The sequence below is a fragment of the Schistocerca cancellata genome, chromosome 3 (assembly GCF_023864275.1).
Source record: "Schistocerca cancellata isolate TAMUIC-IGC-003103 chromosome 3, iqSchCanc2.1, whole genome shotgun sequence".
Classification (NCBI taxonomy): Eukaryota; Metazoa; Arthropoda; class Insecta; order Orthoptera; family Acrididae; genus Schistocerca; species Schistocerca cancellata.
The window spans coordinates 413,529,911-413,537,410 of NC_064628.1; the positions used below are offsets into that span (position 1 = coordinate 413,529,911).

The following is a 7,500-nucleotide window of genomic DNA, read 5'->3' on the forward strand; positions in this document are numbered from 1 at the left end:
AATATCAATTGGACAAAGAAGGTTCCATCTGCCGTCAAAGGCAATAAATATCTATCATAACAGCATATTGGCACCGATAGTAGGGCATGCGTCCAGTGTGTGGGCCCACAGGCTGGCTCTGGTTCGGCCCGCCGCTGCTGTTAGGCGAATACAGAGGAACGTTCTGTTGAGATGCATTGGAGCATTCAACACAAGCCCAACAGATGCATTATTAGTAATTATGGGTCTATGTCCACTAGACCTGATAATAAGGCAGCACGCAGCCTTCTATTGGCTGCACAAACAGAGCATCGACATGGTGCAAAATATAATGGGCACTCCTCTTGTAAGCGCCAAATCCATCCATGAAAAGATGCTCGACATTTGGCAGGACGAATGGGATGGGTCCAATACAGGCCGTAGAGTCCATGGGTTTATACCCACAGTAAGGGAAAGACTAAAGAACAAGGTAATGAAGCCCTCACAGGGCCTAGTCCACTTTCTTACAGGCCACGGTCCCTACCCCACGTACCTGCATAAAATAGGTAAACGGCCAACACCGGAGTGTAACTGTGGTGCTCACACGGGATCGCCAGAACACACAGTGTTCGATTGCCCAATATATGAGCAGGCTGTCTCAGTTGAGAGACAGCTTCTGCAGACAAGGGAGATAAGTGACATACTGACAAATGGCGAATTGTTTAGCAATTTTGCAAAATTAGTGAACAAAATCTCAAGAGAGGCCCAGCGTGCCTACCTTGGGAGAGGATAAATGCGCTTGAGATCTAATGCGCAATTGTAAATATGTAAATACTACGTTGTTTGAGTCTTTAATAGTAGTAGGTAGTAGTTGTAGTTAGATGAGTATGGTGGTGGAGGGATTAAAAGAGCGGTATAAATGGAGTGGTTTCTCTTAGTAGTAGTAGCGGCCCGCCTCCACGTGGCTAGGGACGGGCAACTCTCTGGCAAAATCCCAGAGAGGCTAAGAGGCCGATCATTAATATAAAGCACAAAGTTGCGTAATAAATAGATAGTGTGCATGCATTAATAAACCGCTTCTGTAGTACTAATAGTAGAGATAGTCTGTCTTAATACACCCACTCAAAAGTGTCAGAAAGTGGGTTATGTATGTTTCACAAATGGGAAAAAAAAAAATGTCCCTATACATGCTGTAAGTCTGTGCACACAATATGAACCACACCTCAGCGAGACACTATCACACATTACTCTCTACCTGTAACAGACACAGATACAATATGTAAGCACCAGCATGGACCAACGTCCGGTGCATCCTCTCCGCCACAGTACACCATCCACACTATGATAACCACACCAGGGGGTCCAATTATAAAATAGAATATCCCACCCGTCCGACATCCACAATTGCTCAGATAAGCCACCAACACCCACACATGTCCTACACAGGGGTGCACCAAACACCACCACACTGCCTCCTGTTACGGCACAGAAACAATGGCAGGAATGAATCACACAGGTCTGCCACTCCCTTGCCGCAACCACAGACGCGGCGCGCCTCCAGTCACGAGCGGAAAGCGCATCCTGACGAGACATAACTGCTGTGACATACTGACGCTGCCTCAGACATTCACTTACAATGATCACTACCAACGAACCTCGCCCCCCCCCCCAACACACTATCTCTTACCACGTTGAGTACTGTAATCCAACCCATTTCGCACCTCAACCTAACCCATTTCGCACCTCAACCTAACCCATTTCGCACCTCAACCTAACCCATTTCGCACCTCAACCTAACCCATTTCGCACCTCAACCTAACCCATTTCGCACCTCAACCTAACCCATTTCGCACCTCAACCTAACCCATTTCGCACCTCAACCTAACCCATTTCGCACCTCAACCTAACCCATTTCGCACCTCAACCTAACCCACTTCGCACCTCAACCTAACCCACTTCGCACCTCAACCTAACCCACTTCGCACCTCAACCTAACCCACTTCGCACCTCAACCTAACCCACTTCGCACCTCAACCTAACCCACTTCGCACCTCAACCTAACCCACTTCGCACCTCAACCTAACCCACTTCGCACCTCAACCTAACCCACTTCGCACCTCAACCTAACCCACTTCGCACCTCAACCTAACCCACTTCGCACCTCAACCTAACCCACTTCGCACCTCAACCTAACCCACTTCGCACCTCAACCTAACCCACTTCGCACCTCAACCTAACCCACTTCGCACCTCAACCTAACCCACTTCGCACCTCAACCTAACCCACTTCGCACCTCAACCTAACCCACTTCGCACCTCAACCTAACCCACTTCGCACCTCAACCTAACCCACTTCGCACCTCAACCTAACCCACTTCGCACCTCAACCTAACCCACTTCGCACCTCAACCTAACCCACTTCGCACCTCAACCTAACCCACTTCGCACCTCAACCTAACCCACTTCGCACCTCAACCTAACCCACTTCGCACCTCAACCTAACCCACTTCGCACCTCAACCTAACCCACTTCGCACCTCAACCTAACCCACTTCGCACCTCAACCTAACCCACTTCGCACCTCAACCTAACCCACTTCGCACCTCAACCTAACCCACTTCGCACCTCAACCTAACCCACTTCGCACCTCAACCTAACCCACTTCGCACCTCAACCTAACCCACTTCGCACCTCAACCTAACCCACTTCGCACCTCAACCTAACCCACTTCGCACCTCAACCTAACCCACTTCGCACCTCAACCTAACCCACTTCGCACCTCAACCTAACCCACTTCGCACCTCAACCTAACCCATTTCGCACCTCAACCTAACCCATTTCGCACCTCAACCTAACCCATTTCGCACCTCAACCTAACCCATTTCGCACCTCAACCTAACCCATTTCGCACCTGAACCTAACCAAATTTGTAACGCAATTTGTAACGCAATTTGTACCGCAATGTAATGCAATTTGTACCGCAATGTAACGCAATTTGTACCGCAATGTAACGCAATTTGTACCGCAATGTAACGCAATTTGTACCGCAATGTAACGCAATTTGTACCGCAATGTAACGCAATTTGTACCGCAATGTAACGCAATTTGTACCGCAATGTAACGCAATTTGTACCGCAATGTAACGCAATTTGTACCGCAATGTAACGCAATTTGTACCGCAATGTAACGCAATTTGTACCGCAATGTAACGCAATTTGTACCGCAATGTAACGCAATTTGTACCGCAATGTAACGCAATTTGTACCGCAATGTAACGCAATTTGTAACGCAATTTGTAACGCAATTTGTAACGCAATTTGTACCGCAATGTAACGCAATTTGTGCCTTAACGTAACGCAATTTGTGCCTTAACCTAACCCACGTTGTGCCTTAACCTAACCCACGTTGTGCCTTAACCTAACCCACGTTGGGCCTTAACCTAACCCACGTTGGGCCTTAACCTAACCCACGTTGGGCCTTAACCTAACCCACGTTGGGCCTTAACCTAACCCACGTTGGGCCTTAACCTAACCCACGTTGGGCCTTAACCTAACCCACGTTGGGCCTTAACCTAACCCACGTTGGGCCTTAACCTAACCCACGTTGGGCCTTAACCTAACCCACGTTGGGCCTTAACCTAACCCACGTTGGGCCTTAACCTAACCCACGTTGGGCCTTAACCTAACCCACGTTGGGCCTTAACCTAACCCACGTTGGGCCTTAACCTAACCCACGTTGGGCCTTAACCTAACCCACGTTGGGCCTTAACCTAACCCACGTTGGGCCTTAACCTAACCCACGTTGGGCCTTAACCTAACCCACGTTGGGCCTTAACCTAACCCACGTTGTGCCTTAACCTAACCCACGTTGTGCCTTAACCTAACCCACGTTGGGCCTTAACCTAACCCACGTTGGGCCTTAACCTAACCCACGTTGGGCCTTAACCTAACCCACGTTGGGGCTTAACCTAACCCACGTTGGGCCTTAACCTAACCCACGTTGGGCCTTAACCTAACCCACGTTGGGCCTTAACCTAACCCACGTTGGGCCTTAACCTAACCCACGTTGGGCCTTAACCTAACCCACGTTGGGCCTTAACCTAACCCACGTTGGGCCTTAACCTAACCCACGTTGGGCCTTAACCTAACCCACGTTGGGCCTTAACCTAACCCACGTTGGGCCTTAACCTAACCCACGTTGGGCCTTAACCTAACCCACGTTGGGCCTTAACCTAACCCACGTTGGGCCTTAACCTAACCCACGTTGGGCCTTAACCTAACCCACGTTGGGCCTTAACCTAACCCACGTTGGGCCTTAACCTAACCCACGTTGGGCCTTAACCTAACCCACGTTGGGCCTTAACCTAACCCACGTTGGGCCTTAACCTAACCCACGTTGGGCCTTAACCTAACCCACGTTGGGCCTTAACCTAACCCACGTTGGGCCTTAACCTAACCCACGTTGGGCCTTAACCTAACCCACGTTGGGCCTTAACCTAACCCACGTTGGGCCTTAACCTAACCCACGTTGGGCCTTAACCTAACCCACGTTGGGCCTTAACCTAACCCACGTTGGGCCTTAACCTAACCCACGTTGGGCCTTAACCTAACCCACGTTGGGCCTTAACCTAACCCACGTTGGGCCTTAACCTAACCCACGTTGGGCCTTAACCTAACCCACGTTGGGCCTTAACCTAACCCACGTTGGGCCTTAACCTAACCCACGTTGGGCCTTAACCTAACCCACGTTGGGCCTTAACCTAACCCACGTTGGGCCTTAACCTAACCCAAGTTGGGCCTTAACCTAACCCAAGTTGGGCCTTAACCTAACCCAAGTTGGGCCTTAACCTAACCCAAGTTGGGCCTTAACCTAACCCAAGTTGGGCCTTAACCTAACCCAAGTTGGGCCTTAACCTAACCCAAGTTGGGCCTTAACCTAACCCAAGTTGGGCCTTAACCTAACCCAAGTTGGGCCTTAACCTAACCCAAGTTGGGCCTTAACCTAACCCAAGTTGGGCCTTAACCTAACCCAAGTTGGGCCTTAACCTAACCCAAGTTGGGCCTTAACCTAACCCAAGTTGGGCCTTAACCTAACCCAAGTTGGGCCTTAACCTAACCCAAGTTGGGCCTTAACCTAACCCAAGTTGGGCCTTAACCTAACCCAAGTTGGGCCTTAACCTAACCCAAGTTGGGCCTTAACCTAACCCAAGTTGGGCCTTAACCTAACCCAAGTTGGGCCTTAACCTAACCCAAGTTGGGCCTTAACCTAACCCAAGTTGGGCCTTAACCTAACCCAAGTTGGGCCTTAACCTGCTCTGTACTTGGCATATGACACGTTACATTAATCTAGTGTTGTCTAACCACAACCCTCTGAATATAGTTCGCTACTCGCACCGCCCACCCTCTTGTGTATCGTTTCATGTTCAACACTTTGCAAGTGTTGCTTACTTTTTACATGCTCCCGCTGTACACTGTAATGTGGACGACTGCAGGATGTACAGAGCCCCCCCCCTTCCCCCCTGCCTTCGCATGCTGGTCGTTCAGGTGCTTGCGTGTTCAATGCCCTTCGCAGCTGTTCACTGGCTATCGCATGTCGAAGCGCTCAGTCTACGTCGTGGTACGGCCTGTGTCCATTGTCCGCTGATGTCGTACGCTTAACCCTCACACTGTACTGCACATAGGTCCGTATGTACCGAATGATACGCTGTGGCACATGTGTGACCGTACAACGACTGCGCCCAACAACAGCGAACCATACGGTCCAAATGTTGTGCACTCAGCCACGTGCCGTCTCCCCATAACAGCTGCATTGCAGTGTGGTACGCCATAGAGACGTGTGGGAGTAACGGACGCCCTGGATGGCGATCAGCATGAGCCGTCTGTTGATGTAGTGGCGCGTGTATTCAAACGTAGTCGTCTCTTCTCACACTGTGTGATAGCATGGTGCACCGCGTTCCACATCTGCGACATGGTACAGATGCCGGTTGACAGTCGGTCTCGTAATGGACATCGCATACGTAGGGGGCCACCTCCCACGTGTTCTCTAGTCGTGCACATTTTGTTGCGTGTATGTGGGCAGACGTAGTGTGTCGTGACACCTAACAGACAGGCATGCAATAATCGTTGCATTTGCAAACGGGGATGGACGTCTACGTTTGCTGGTGACGTTACGCAAATGAACAACTGGTAACCCATTGTGGTGCGGTTGTTGTTGCTGGAGGTAAATCAGTAAGGGCAAATCTGTGTGTGAAGCGATACGCGGCGGTGGCTCGGTGGGACTCTCCCCGGCCGGTGAGGGGGGGCCGCCCGGCGTGCTGGCCGCGCGGTGCGTGGGCGCACGCGCTACAGCCGGCTGGTGGGGGCGCCCAGTGGCAGGCGCGCCGGCCGACGGGCGCGGCACGTGGCGCAGCTGCGCGCCGGCGCATCCTGCGCGCGGCGCCGTGCGGCCAAAGTGGGTCCTCGCGGACCCAGTGCGAAGCGCGGTGGACATCTGCAGTGTGCTGGTCCGACTGAGGACTGTGTGCGTTGAGGATGCGCCGCCGCCCGGCATTCTGCGCCGCGACGCCGTCTGCTGCTCGGTCGCCCCAGCGGTTCTCGCTGGTGGTTTGTATCGCAGTTGTGCGGACGTGTTGGCACGTGCGCTGTGCTGGGAGAGTTCGCTTCGGCACCCACGTGGGGCCTTTGCCCTTCTGTGGCGCTGGCGTTGGAGCTGCCGGTCACCGTAGGTGGCGCGTGTTGTCTCCCGCCGGCAATGCCACGACAGCACGCTCCCGGGCCTCTGTCGGCAGCGGCAAGCTCAGTTGGGAGCACGGGTGGTCGCACCTAAAGCGTCTACTCGCCTAACTCCGGGCGATTGCGCCTCTCTCGAACCCGACCAAGTACTTAGGACGGCGCTGCGCGCCGCCGGGACCTGAGAGGGTTTCGAGGTGTATTGTGCAGGGGAGCTCAGCCTCCTCCTGTTTGCAGAATAATTGAGCGGACGCTTGCGTGTTCGCGCGGGCCCCTGGGACACACTCCCGGGCGGCCGGCTGCTCAGCTCTAGTTGACGCAGCTCCCTGGTTGATCCTGCCAGTAGTCATATGCTTGTCTCAAAGATTAAGCCATGCATGTCTCAGTACAAGCCGCATTAAGGTGAAACCGCGAATGGCTCATTAAATCAGTTATGGTTCCTTAGATCGTACCCACGTTACTTGGATAACTGTGGTAATTCTAGAGCTAATACATGCAAACAGAGTCCCGACCAGAGATGGAAGGGACGCTTTTATTAGATCAAAACCAATCGGTCGGCTCGTCCGGTCCGTTTGCCTTGGTGACTCTGAATAACTTTGGGCTGATCGCACGGTCCTCGTACCGGCGACGCATCTTTCAAATGTCTGCCTTATCAACTGTCGATGGTAGGTTCTGCGCCTACCATGGTTGTAACGGGTAACGGGGAATCAGGGTTCGATTCCGGAGAGGGAGCCTGAGAAACGGCTACCACATCCAAGGAAGGCAGCAGGCGCGCAAATTACCCACTCCCGGCACGGGGAGGTAGTGACGAAAAAT

General features: G+C 52.4%; 1 non-coding gene across 1 annotated transcript in view; it reads left to right on the forward strand.

Annotated features, from left to right (window-relative positions):
* The first annotated feature begins 7,007 nt into the window (after positions 1-7,007).
* The window catches only part of LOC126178753 (small subunit ribosomal RNA), a 1,909-nt gene continuing 1,416 nt past the window's right edge, over positions 7,008-7,500 (forward strand). Inside the window, exon 1 of the ribosomal RNA XR_007536614.1 lies at positions 7,008-7,500. This exon is cut by the window's right edge and continues 1,416 nt beyond it. This is a non-coding gene — a ribosomal RNA (small subunit ribosomal RNA).